Source organism: Coturnix japonica, chromosome 5 (genome assembly GCF_001577835.2).
Source record: "Coturnix japonica isolate 7356 chromosome 5, Coturnix japonica 2.1, whole genome shotgun sequence".
Classification (NCBI taxonomy): Eukaryota; Metazoa; Chordata; class Aves; order Galliformes; family Phasianidae; genus Coturnix; species Coturnix japonica.
In genome coordinates, this window is record NC_029520.1 from 9,067,312 (window position 1) to 9,080,442 (window position 13,131).

Sequence of the window (13,131 nt, forward strand, 5' to 3'; positions counted from 1 at the left end):
GATATGTGTGTATATTTATTTGTATATATGCATATATAAATGTATGTCAAATAGTTTCTGCTTCTTCCGTTCATGGTAGGTAAGCTCATTAAAAAAAAAAAAAAAAGCAGCCCAAAACAACGCATGTATAATTTAAACACTATGGGAGTATGGAAAAGAACTGATAGAAAATTGGAATCCAGCAGTAGACTATAAGGAATGGGATGCGTATGAAAAGCTTTATGTTGTGGAATGAGCAACCTTCTCCTGCACGTCTGCCAGGAGATGCAATAGTATTATGTCTACCCAGAGTTAATTAGAGTTGCTGAGCTTTACTAACCACATCACGAAGCCAAGACAGGGATCATATTCATGGATTGGAAAATGAGGGCATTCTGTGAATGGATTATTGCTGAGTAGCAAGTCTGTCGGCCAGTAGTTTAATACTTCATATCCTGCATCAAATACTTTATGCTGAGCTGGCTGACTTGAAGGTGTTCTCACTGAGGACCACCCTGAGACATTTATTCACCTAAAAAGTACTTTACACCAGAAGCAGTTCTCCTTATGTCAATAAAATTAAATAACGCTGTTTGGGAATAGAAAAGATTGTAATTTGGCTCTAAATCGGAAGCAGAGTAAGGGACCAGACAGATGCTAGAAACAGCTCTATCACTTAGAGCCCATAGAATGTTTCTTTCCTTGCAAGAGAGACTGTCAGTTTTGCTGTGCTGAATGCTGATCCAGGTACCTTACTAGAGCCACATGTTCTTGGACCTTACAGCTGACTCAGCCCTGCATGCGCAGGCATAAAGTAGTTGCTGATTATATCCATGTGCCTGGAGAAGGGGAAAGATCAATTAGGTCTGCAGCTACAGCATCCTTGTTGTTGCTGGGCATCAGTGGGTATGCCAGCCCATATGCACTGTGGGTTTGGGTCCATAGCCATCACTCACACCTATTGTTAAGTCTCATCTCCTGGTCTTCTTGATTTTTATTACATTAATGTGGTAAAAAAATAAAGTAAAATTGCAGTTATGTGCTGCTTTCTGCTTGCTCACAGTTCTCAGTCCAGAAAAACAAGGAGGAGAATTGGGGAATTGGAGCAATATTTTTCAAGGCTCATTTTACTATTTGCTTTTACGTTGTTTTCTAATGGATATATTCTTCTTCTCTAGGATTCTTTGGCTATATCTCAGCTTTCAAATATATTTGTGCTCCTATTAGGTTGTCTAAGCAGAAGAAAACTCTGGGTTGAAATCCATGCAATAACTAGCTATAATTCTTCCCTGAAATCTGTTTTGTTGCAACATGTTGTTTTAAGTTTATTTATTTATTATTATTGTTATTTCTGCCTTTGTAAATTAGATGTGCCAGTAGAAATGTGTGGGGCAAAGAGTACTGCCATAGGTGGATGAGAGCCCACAGGGAAGATTCCCCTTCTGTCTGGGGCTCAGCTCTTCCTGTGCTCTGCTGCATGTCACTCAAATGCACCTGTGTACTTTAGTACCTGTGCCATTGGTTGCATCTCTATCAGTAAAGTGTTTTAATATAGATTTAATCACACATGAAGCATTAAGAAGGTTGTCATGTAGACTAATATAGCATGTTTTTTTTCTCTAATGGGGTTGGGAGAAAACTTTATTCTTGTGTGGAACTGTGCAGAGGAGGTACCAATATCCCCATCTAGCTTGAGTCATGTGAAGGCGACACCAGCCTTCCCAGTATGAATGAAAATGACAAGCACAGGACTGCTTTGCTTTCTTTGTGGCAGAATTGGGAACAACAGCTGTAGCATCAAAGAAAGGAGCCTGAGGAGATGAGAGCCCACAACTGGGGGTTTCTGACATGTGGGACAGATTCTGTGGGGCATTTGTTCTCATGCTGTGTAAGTTTGGCTTTTACCACATTTGCTTGTGATGTACCATTCACTTCTGCTTCCTTCTTCCTACTTTAGGTATCTAGTTTGTTCTCTACCATTCTAAAGAGACGTGGAAACATGGGAAGGATGTCAGCAATGGCCTCAGATTCATAACTGTCTGCCCTTTGCTTGGGGCTTGTCAGACAGCAATGGGTGAATTAAATATTTGTGTGTTTACAGTTTGCAGAAGTGAATTCTTATAACAAACATGTGGATAGTACTGCAAACTGATCAGCCTGCTTCAAAAGAGTGGCAAGATCCTAATAATGCTTTTGTTTTAAAAGGGCTGAGACACTAATTCACCTCTAGAATTGAGCTAAGTATTTATCATTAGTACCATACTGCCAGATTTAGTAGTGTGAAAATAATGCAAACAGTCATCTGTAATGTAAATGTTGATGTCTGATTAATAGAGAAAATAACAGGAGCAATTAATCCACAGGGGAATAGATCATTATAAATGTAAATTAGATCATCAAAAGATAAGCCACACAGAAATAAAACTACCCTAAAACATGATTAATTATTGAAATTCCAGTTAAAAAAAAAAAGGCTTCTTTAACAATAGAGTCTTTAGAACGTGTGTCATGTGATTCATCAAAATTCTGGACAAGGTTATTTTATAATCCTAAAATTGATTAGCTTCATTATAAATATAATAGGACGTTTATTCCATCGATGATAGTGTTCTCTCTTAGGGATGGAGCACAGCTGTAGCACTGAGCTGACTCAGTTCTGATTTATGCACATTCATTTTTTTTTATGGTATATAGATGCTTGGGTAAGTCATGAGATGTATCTGCATACATTTTTCAGGAAGCAAGATAGATTTCACATTAATACATATGACCTCAATCAATCCAAGACTGAATATTGGAGGTCTTGCTGGTCAGGGCATAAAGTTGTGTCAAAAATGAGTTTCTCTTCTTGCCTCTCAGGAAAAAAAAAATAAATCAGGTGACCTTGGGCAGATCATTTAATCACTGTGCTTTATTCTTCATCTTGGTTTAGGATGCTTCAGTTTAAATGATGTATAACATGGCATTATTTAAAATATACTTCTTGTAAGAAATGCTAGGAACCTACCCCTGTAAATTCCTGGTCATTTTCTAAAAGCTTGAGTAGAAAAGCTTCCCCCCCTCCCCCTTGACATTTATTTTCTCCTTTCTATCAAAATGAGTTTTGGTGTACTTCAGTAATTTCAGTCCATTTCATATGGTATCATGCTGTCATGCATAACCCTGTGCAGAACTGGCTTTACACAAAACCATTTGCATTTGATATAGAATTGCTCAAGTTGGAAAAGATCTGAAAGATCATGAAGTCCAACCTCAACCTAACCATGCTACTCTAAATATATATAACACATTGTACAGTTATACAATTATACAGTCGATAGGTAAACAGAAGTTTAACAGATGTTTCATATGAAAGAGCATCGTGATAGAAAGATAATCTATGATAGATGGAAAATGCTCACTGGTGGTAAATGTTTCTGTTTCTTCATGGCATCAAATGGCCTTGAGACATTATTTATAGGAATTGTATTAGGCACCTCTGTGCATCTGAAACTTCACCAGCTGCATTTAAACACTGTAAAGTATATACAGAAAACTCAGGAAATTAGAAATAAATGCCTACCAGGGAACACTTTTGCAGCCTTTTGCTGTCATTATCTCTTAATATCTAGTCATTCTGGCCTCCTTCCTATGTACAGCACTACTGTAAGGGGGAAAGAAGAACTGGTTTTAACTAACCTTCTGTCATGTGCATGTGAGCTGTTGGTGGTACAAGCTACTCACTTATGTTACTATAAGCTTCCAAGTTTATATAGCAGCTTTTTCAGTCTTTAATGGAGAGTGTTCCACTTGGTCATCTTCAGCCTGAGGGAAGGATAAGCGCGGTGCCTATTCTCAGGACCTGGTACCATAAACAGGAAAGCTAGGATATGCATTTTTTTTTTCTTCTGAGTTCTCTTCGGGCTGTAAACAGAGCCCCGAAGAGAGAAAGGCAGTGGAGAAGAAATGAATCTTGGTAAATGGTATTAAAAACTAGCAGGGAGGGAGATATATGAATGCAGGAAACATAGGGCTGTTAAGTGAGGGAGCAGGCTGTGAACCCAATTTATGCCAGTGGCATGAGGAATGAAATGAGAAAGGTGGCACTCAGTAGATTCCCTTGGCTCCTCATAAATTTGAAAGTGGCTGCCTTTCCTTTTTTAGTAGCTTGTAAAATGCAACCGTGGGACTGTTAGAAGATGCACTGGTGAAGGTGATAGAAATGAGAGAAAATATTTCCTCACCCTGGCCTTCATTTCCCAGATCTGTAATAATTTGTCAGTCAATTAACTGGAGGTCACATATATCTGTAGTCTGTTTAAGAATTACACTGCTATAGAGTGTGTTGTTCAGCTTGTCTGCACTTTCAGAAACATACTTGGTGTGATGATATTCTGAATGCCAAAGAAAGGGATTTTAATTTTTCATTATCCTCGCTGCTCTGTGCAGATCAACACTTATTTGTTGTATATCTCTGTGTATTAAATAGGAGCATTAAGCAGTTAAGAGGAGAAAAGGCAGCTGTTTGGTGTTCTGGTTGTGGATTAGTTCATTTAAGTCTGGTGGGCTAGTGACTGGTGGCTCTGATCTGATGTACCTCATCAGGATCCTATTCTTTTCCCCCTACTACCTAATGCTTCCTCTGTCTAGGGACTCGAGTGATGGTGTGATTCAATCAGAACATGAACTCTTGGGGCTTGAAACACCATTAGCTTTGGAACCAGCACATGTGCAATGCGTGCTGACCCTGTGCTCCCAGTGGGTGAGCACGAAGTACTAATGAGATGCTACCAGTGAGATGTGAGGAGCTGCTTTGCAAAGTGAACTTTATGAGTTGTGTTTTAAGCTTTGGCAGTCCTTCCCTGCTGCATCTCTCTGCTGACATGCAGCCCTCTAAAAGCTGGGGCCTGAACTCATTTGTCATTGATTTTTCAGGTCACCCAGGAGGGCTGTTGCAGCTGTGTGGTGTTGTGTGCTGTAATTCATCCCTGCTGGGGGGGGGGGGGGGGGGGGGGGGGGGGGGGGGGGTGGAATGAGAGAACCATCATTGTGTGAGGATTTGTTACAGTTGTACACAAGTGAAATTTGTTTCCTTTTTGATCTATTTATAAATTCTTTATTGTTCCCAGGGTATGAGAAAACTAACTTATTGGCCTTTCTATGGGGATCTCCACATGGCCAGTGCCTCATTGGAAATAGGTTGTTTTATTTATTTATTTATTACAAATTCTTCATGATTCTTGAGTGGCTATTCTGTTTCCTGGCAATCTGAGCACCAGCAAGATCAGGTCTCAACTTTTCTTAGTCATCTCTTCAAGCAAAGTAGCTTTTTTTCAAAAGGGTACTTTTAAAAGACGTTTGACTTATACAAACCTCAGACACAGGGAGGGTAGGAGAAATCTGGTTGAGGACTGTAGTTGGACTGCATTTCAAATTTGAATGAGAAACTTGGATTAAGAATGATGCTATGGAGTTTTTGGCATGAATCTGAGGTGCCTTGTGGTCATGGCTTGGGTTAAGATAGGTTTTCTTCCTTCTAGCTTGTAAGTCATTTATTTGTGTATGCATAAGAATAAGTTTGTGCATGGGTGAAGGTAGCCAACCCCCATGGTGGTGGGCCCAGTTCTTAGGCCATAATTGTGATAATACTGGTCATAATGTTGGTGGGAGAGATGTGAATTATCTTACTGATTTATAAAATAAACTATTTCAATGTTGGCAAAGCTAATTCAAATCTCATAGCAACCTGATCAGCCTTGCTTCATTCACACCACAGCTTTCTGAAAACAAAACCTTTTCACTGTCTAGGAAGTTGTCTGCTGAACTTTTAATGGTTTTGTGATGAGGTGCTGTACTATTCAGTGGGTAATTGGCCTGTGTATAACCCAAAACGTTCCTATTAGAGTATGTAGGTGAATGACAGTTGGTACTAATTAGATAATGGCTTCAATTTACCTAGATAATAGGGAAAGGTAAATTAGTGATCTAACCTGTGGGGTAGAACTTTCGGAGATTTATTTTATGACAAAGAAGAAGGTCTTGGGAAATACTGCTACAGAACATTTCCAGTGAAAGAAATCATCTTCATCTTGTGATATGCATGGCTTCATCTTAATTTGTTAATGAAAGCCCTTTATACTTGTTCAGGGTTGATTAGAGTTGGAACTGGGTGGGAGTAGTTTGTTGTTTCACAGCAATTCAGTCTCAAGCTGTGGTTACATTGTTCCAGAGCAGGACTTGAGCATGGGCAGCTGGGCCCCCAGGAGAGAGAGAGATGTTGTAGAGCCTCTGGTGAGCCCTGGTTAAACTCAAACACATCCAAGACTTTTGTGCACACAGAGAGCTGCAACCTGTTCACCTGGTATTGCCAATTGCAGGAAGCCCAGGGCGCTTTCTGGTACTGGGATAATCAAATTTGAGACTTGGCTTGTTTTCCTCACAAACTACAACTTGAACCTGTCATTATCTACTCCAATCTCAGTCATCAGGGTGTCTTGGTTCTTCTTGGCAGGGATTTCTTTGCTTTTCTTCCATTTTCTGTCCCCCTTTTTTCTCTTCCCCTTTTCTCTTGAAATTCAAACTTGTGGCTATGAAACTTGATGTGAACAACAAAACTTTTTTGTTTTTATTTACCCACAAATCATCAGACAAAATGGAGGCTCTGATAAAATAATGTAGGTTTTTAGCCGTGTATTATCATGCTATAAATGACATAAGTTGTGCTTTCCACAATTTTCCTTCTTTATTCTCACCTATTATCTGTTTCTGCTCACTGAGGTCTGATGCCAGGTGCTGGAGTGGTATTCACCTGCCTTGTCTTATTATTTTAATGTCTTCTAAGCATCAGCTAAGATTATAAAACCTCAAGTGTTCCTTAGATAAATCACTTGCTCCGTGTAAGCAAAAGATTGATTTGTCTTGACATTTTATAATCTTTCTGTTTTCACTCATTGAAGCTTAAAATGTATTGCAAAAGACCTCTGTCATTTTTCTGATGACTGCTGGGTCACTGCAGAAAGGAGTAATATCCTCGCCTCCTTGCAGTTTTGTTTCTGTGACCTTCAGGAGCCTGATATGAGGTTTTGTTTTCCTCAGGACTGTTCTGGCTTCTGGACAGTTTAAACATATCTGTTACTAAATTATATCTGATGAAGAAGTAAGAAAAGGTGGAATGTGTTTTTATTCTCTGGAATTCCTCATCTGTGTAAGTTGCTTGGTGGGAGCTGGGTGGATTCTTATCATTTAAGACTGTCCTATTCTCTGTGATGCTACATCTCTGAGCTGCTGGGGTTTATTATTTGTGTAATGAATCTACTGGCCTCAGCTTTAATCTTAGCTGTGAACAACCTCTATACAGTTTTGATACAAGTCATTCCTATGTGAAGCCAGTGTGCAGAAAAAGGGAGAATGTGTAGATGGTCATGTTAGATTTGGGAGCCTATAAATGTTGTTGTTCTTGTCTTTTCTTAGGAAATAGTAGACTGCAGCATCCCGGTACCATCAGGAGTTGATGTATTTCTGCTGAGGGAGAGAAAGAAAACTTAGTCCCTTTCTCTTTCTACTCTGGTGTTCTGAGAGAAGCAGAGAAATGTGATCCCTGAGGATCCCTGCAGATAGCCAGGAAAGGATATATGGTGAAAGTGAAAGGCAACTACAGGATCTTGTACCTGAAGGAATTCCAGATTCAACTGACTTTTCATACCGCAGGCTTTAAGCAGTTTTATGGTAGCAGTGTTGTATATGTTGCTGCTTTCAGGCAGAAGACCACACCATGCCCAAAGAATACTTAGCAGCAGGAATGTCAGTGGACAGTCAGATTCTTGAATCAAAATGTGTTTTTTGGTGGTCTCTTTTCTTCCACAGAAACATCAAAATAGACGATTCTTTATTGATGGTAGAAGTACCTTGTCAATAGATCTCCCCTTGAAATGAAAACAATCCAATTAATAACACTGAAAGGAAATCTTTCACGGTCTAGAAGATGTACCCAGTTTAAATCCATGTGAAAAATAGAGCCTTCAGTGTGCCAATACTTTTTTCTTTGAGTACAGTGTTTTATGACAAGCTCTTCCCTTGGTAGGGAGTCTCACGTGTTGGGGAAGGCTGGAGGGTAATGACTATCTGGCTGCTGTTTTAGAAGTGCCTCTGTGTGTTAATGCTGCGGACATACTACCTAATCCCTCTGTTTCAAACCACACTCCTGGGTGGGAGCTGCCTTCAGGATGAAGCTACTTATACATGCTTCTCTCCAGGAGCTGCTCCAGTTGCAAAGGCAAAGGCTGTGGCTTGTGTTGCTCCTGGTCAGGTACTTCCTAATCCAGGTTTCTGGTTGGTTTCATTTTTGCCTAGCTGTCCCTATCAGCTAGGGCAGGCTTGCTCTTACTTCTAGGTTCAGCCTAGGCATAGCCTTTGGGATCAGGGCAAAGAGACTGTGCCAGGAATGTCTTCCCCTCCTAGGGGACATTCAGTTCACTGTTAGTTGCACGTAGGGAAAGGCAAAGGCATGTTGGAAATCTCATTTGTATCATTGTGTTTAAGCTTAAACTTGTGTTAAAAACTTCCAAATCATTTAGTGAAACATTTTCAGCATTTTTTTCCTTTTAGGAGGACAAGTAGAATTTAAACACTGAGCAAAAGTACACAAACATTTTTTTTGAGTTCGTTTTCTTAATTGTTTTGCTTTTGCTGGTAAAGCTGAATATGAAATTTTTAGTTCAGAGGCTTACTCATTGTTGAAGAGAACTTCTATAGCAGAAATTAGAGAAGTCACTGATGTCAAGTAAGCCTGAAGTTGTGTGGACTTTAGCTTATTATCTATGGTAATATGAGCTGCTCTCAGTGAATGGTCAACAGCCATAAGCAGCTGGCTAGCAGAGCAAGTAGTTGTAACAAAATGTAGTTGATGATAGTAAAGAGATCCTTCATTTAACATTCAAGGGCTAAAAATCCCAAAAGTTTAAAGAACTTTACAGTTACTATTTAGATGCTGAAAGTATGGTTTAAAAAATGTTCATCAAAATAGATGCTGACGCCCCCTATTAGTCTGGTGTTCTGGCAAATGTAGAAAAATAAGTTCATAAAACAAATGATTAAAACGATGTAAAGGGGAAGAAGCCATTTTAATTATGTGGACTTACAGTTATGATTCATTAGGTGGGCAGCGGAGCTTCTCCTTGTCTTCAGGCAGAAGTCCAGAATTTATTCTGAGCTATCAGCCCAGTCAGTTGTATCTCTGTATGTAGATTGCTGTACTAAAACACAAAAGGGATTTACAACAGAGGAATTACAGTTGTGTTGGTCTCTAAGAATGAGCCAAGGAAGTTTTGTAGAGAGATATATATTCTGCCAGATCAAGTGATAAACAGGCCACAAAATCTCTGGAATAGAAACTAAGCAGGAACTTTGAGTAAATATGTTGTGGAAAAAGTTATTAAAAGTTTAATGTTACTCAGTGTTTTTTCCCAGTGATGTTCTTTTTTTGGCTGTATAATTCTCCCAATGTGCTCTCCTGTTTGTGCCTTGCTCCTACAAAATCTTCTGTTGAGAGCAGCTGGGAAATCAGACTTCAGATACATTTTCCAGTTGTGAATATTCTACTCCTTTACAATGGATGCATCTTAGATTGAAGAGGCTGTTGAAGGAACGCAGAGTTTGAATCTTGCATGGCACCCTAAGCTCTGAGCTTGATGCAGTAGTACTGTCTTTTAAATAACAGAAGTGTCCAAAAGTGGGTAGACCCATCAGCGCAATCAATGGTTCGTAGTCCTTTCCTTTTAGAGGATGGCTTCTTGTTTGAAAGCTATTATAATACTGTACTTGAATCGTGTAAACTATGCAGTAGATATTCTTTCCTTCTCAGTGCTCATCCATAACTAACAATGTGCTTAAATAGGAAGTAATGGCCCTATTTCTTCTGTCTTTCTAACTTAATTAATCCATCTCATTTTTTCAGTAATTAAAACATACAGATCTTTTTTTTTCTTACCCCTGAAGTAGAAGATAGGAGTGCTGAGCATCTGTGTTTGTTCTTGTAGAATCTGTTGGGTTGAATAAAACACCCTCTGGTGCCATCCTCTTTAGCTGAAACAGGTGTTTGAAGTTCACCCCTTTTCAGTGTCTTTGAAATGAAGACAAGGAAAACCTGCAGGGAAAACGAGTGTCAAAGGCCTTGTAGGCCTTCTGGTGAAGTTAAATCACTCTCTGATCTCACTCTTTTTAGTCATTTATTAGGTCTTTTAGCATCTTGTCTTTTGAGGATTAGTCTGAACTCTTAATCATCCAATCCTGATGGTTCCTATCACCCACAGTGGTTTAATCCCAGCTTAAATAACAGCTGGCATCATTGCATTGGTATCAAACCTCCTGTTATTCCATTTGTAACATTCTTCACTTAAGTTTTCCCTTCAAAGCATTCCAACCAGTCTGCAATTGGGTTGATGGGAGCTGAGGAGCCTGCGCAAACCTGAGGCAAGCAGCAGCATTTGAACAAGATCTCTTGTTCTCAGATTTTCTGGGTTCCTGGAGTAAGGGAAAGCACTAGGCTGCCTCCTTGCTATAACCTGCTGGTATTCACAGACTTCTCACATCAGAATGGGACCTAACATTTGCACCTGCTGAATATCTAAAGGGTTTGGAGAAGACTCCTTTTGGTGTTTGGAAGTGTCATGTGTTTGTACATGAATAGCAACTGAGGATGTGGTTTTATCATGACGAAGTGAAGAAGCTAAATCTCATTACAGAGTATCATGTCTGCAGTGATTTGGGATGCAGGTTTTGTTTTTCTACACCACTGGGACTGAAACACTGGGTAAATCATTCATCATATGTATGTTTGAGTACTGTATTTATGAACTACACCTGCGCTGATGGCTCATTTTGCATTGGCCGCTTAAAGAAGTATTTCTAGTCTCTGGCTTTTCTGCAGTTAGTTTGGCATGGAGTCTTGATGTCAGGTGTCTTCTCACCTCACAGTGCTACATGCAGTCATCTGTCTTCTGTACAGTGTACTCCTGCTAATGAAAATGTTCTGATTTTAGGAAGCTGTCTTTTTTTCATTAGATTAACTTGTCTGTGTTACTTTCTTGTACTTTCAGTTTTTCAGACTTTTCCCCCACAAAAATAGTGGATTACATATTCTGGATGTGTAAAATTCACATACTTGTCTTTTTTCAGTCTCGGATCCATAAAGTGCTTATATCTGATCCAGCGTTTAATGTGATTCAGATTATGCAGAGAAGTAATAAGGTCTGCTTTAATTAAGTGCTTGAACATGTTTCTGAGTGGAGATGTTCTGTGTGGGATGTTCAGAAGTGCCTGTGGTTGAAAGAAGCTCAAGCCTCATTGAAAGTGAAGAGCTTTCTCCCACTGGCATGAGAACATGATGCTCTGCTGCCATTGCTGTCAACAGTTGTAGACACTTTGCCTGAGTGAAACTAAGGGTTTCACCATCACGTTAGTCATGCTAATGAAATCTTAGCCCTCGCTGGGATTTTGTTTTACTACTAGGTTTAAATCCAGGGACTTAAGCCAGCTATTGAGGGTCCATTTGGGGCTGGGCCTCTTTCATACTTCCCAAGAGACATGGCTGGAGGAAGCTGTTTTCCTTGCACTTTGCAAAGAGACATGTGTGGCTTCTGACACACAGACTCCTGTTTTGCAGATCCCTTCTTTGCCAGCTGCACAGAGGCCACCCAGTCAACAGGGATCCTGCTGGGCACTCTGAACTCACATTCCTGCATCAGGTATGTAGATGGCTGCTATTGATTTATTGATCTATAATAAAGTTCTGAGCAGTTAATTGCATTTCAATTTCAGGCCTTCAGCACGTGATTTCTTAAAGAGTGGAAAAACTCAGGTAGCCTATATTATAATGTAATGGATTGGGCTGGTAGCAGGGCTGTTGCTTACTGCAGTACAAGATGAACGATGTGTGTACTGTGTTTTCTGTTTTCCTTTGGGGTGGGATGGACTGCAAAGGTATTGTGCTGAGTCTTTTGGGTGTGGGGAACAGTGGACACTAAATTACGTAGTGTTAAAAACACAGACAAACAGATGGGGGGAAAAAGTGCTGCAGCCTTATTGCACTGTCCTTGTAAACGTGTTGTTGATCACCCAGCAACAAATGACTAAGACAGCTGCATCTTTTTAGGATAATCTCACTGATTATCAGACCTTGAAATGGCTATACGCTGGATTTTGATGTTGACACTCAAAAGCAATCACTACAGCACTGCATGTGCTTTAACTGGGAATTGTAGGCACATATTTAAATCAGCACGGGTCCATGGACTTGTGCAGCTCGTGCTCACTGAGAAGCTGACCAAGGCCTGTGGTGTGACATGGAACTGGAGCCCTGCAATGTTGTTATCGAGGCTATCTTTTGACTCAGATATTCTCATACTGGTACCTATCAGGAGTGTTCGTATCACTTGATTTTCACTGACCAGCCTATTTGAGCTCTCACTCTTTTGTTCTTTGAGAGAAAAGGTAGTTTCTTTGCTTCTATTTATCTATGACTTCTGTATTAGTTTGAACTAGAATTGAGGATCTTAAGACCCCTGTTATATAGTTACTCTGTGACAATTATATCAACTGTTTCTTCATGCATTGTATTGTCTGTGAAGGACTATGTGGCTGCAGTTGTCACAGTACCTCAGGAGGGCTATTTTGTTTCTATAGGCTATGCAGTTAGACAAGGCAGGTTAATTCTGTGGAGCTGCTGTGGGATTGATTTGCTTTCTGAATTACTGCGTCAGTACTTGAGAAACTTTTCTTTCACTTCCCAAAATGAATTATAGATCTAAGTCAGAGGGGTGCAGCAAACAGAAAGCAGGCTTTCAGTGGCTGAACTGACCCAAGCCTCTGAATTGCCTCTGACAGTTCTGCTGTTTTTAAATGATTGCATGTTTAAGTCAAGCGAAGCTTTCAGTAGGCAAGGGTTGGAAAAAAGTAGGAGGCTTCTTTGTGTGCTTTGTTACTAAAATCATTTACGGTCACTGTATAATTTGGAGGATAGAGCTTTTAGGAACTTAAGGCTATGTTCACTGCTTTGTCCATAGCACTGTATGCAGCACTGCTCTGTAATACCATGGGAAAAGAAAATTTGTTTCTCTGCAGAAAGTTTTTATATTGAGTCTTCACAGGCTATAGACAAACCCTACTGCAGTCTTCTAG

General features: G+C 39.9%; 1 protein-coding gene across 7 annotated transcripts in view; it reads left to right on the top strand.

Moving 5' to 3' along the window:
- Window positions 1-13,131, top strand: part of TSPAN4 (tetraspanin 4) — a 379,559-nt gene that overhangs the window by 114,292 nt on the left and 252,136 nt on the right. For 6 of the 7 annotated variants that reach the window (XM_015863758.2, XM_015863754.2, XM_015863759.2 and 3 more), the window contains one exon: window positions 11,618-11,699. The exons of the other annotated variant lie outside the window; for it this stretch is intronic. The gene's annotated coding sequence lies outside the window, so the exon portion shown is untranslated. The remainder of the gene's footprint in view (window positions 1-11,617; window positions 11,700-13,131) is intronic. 7 annotated transcript variants of the gene reach the window in all.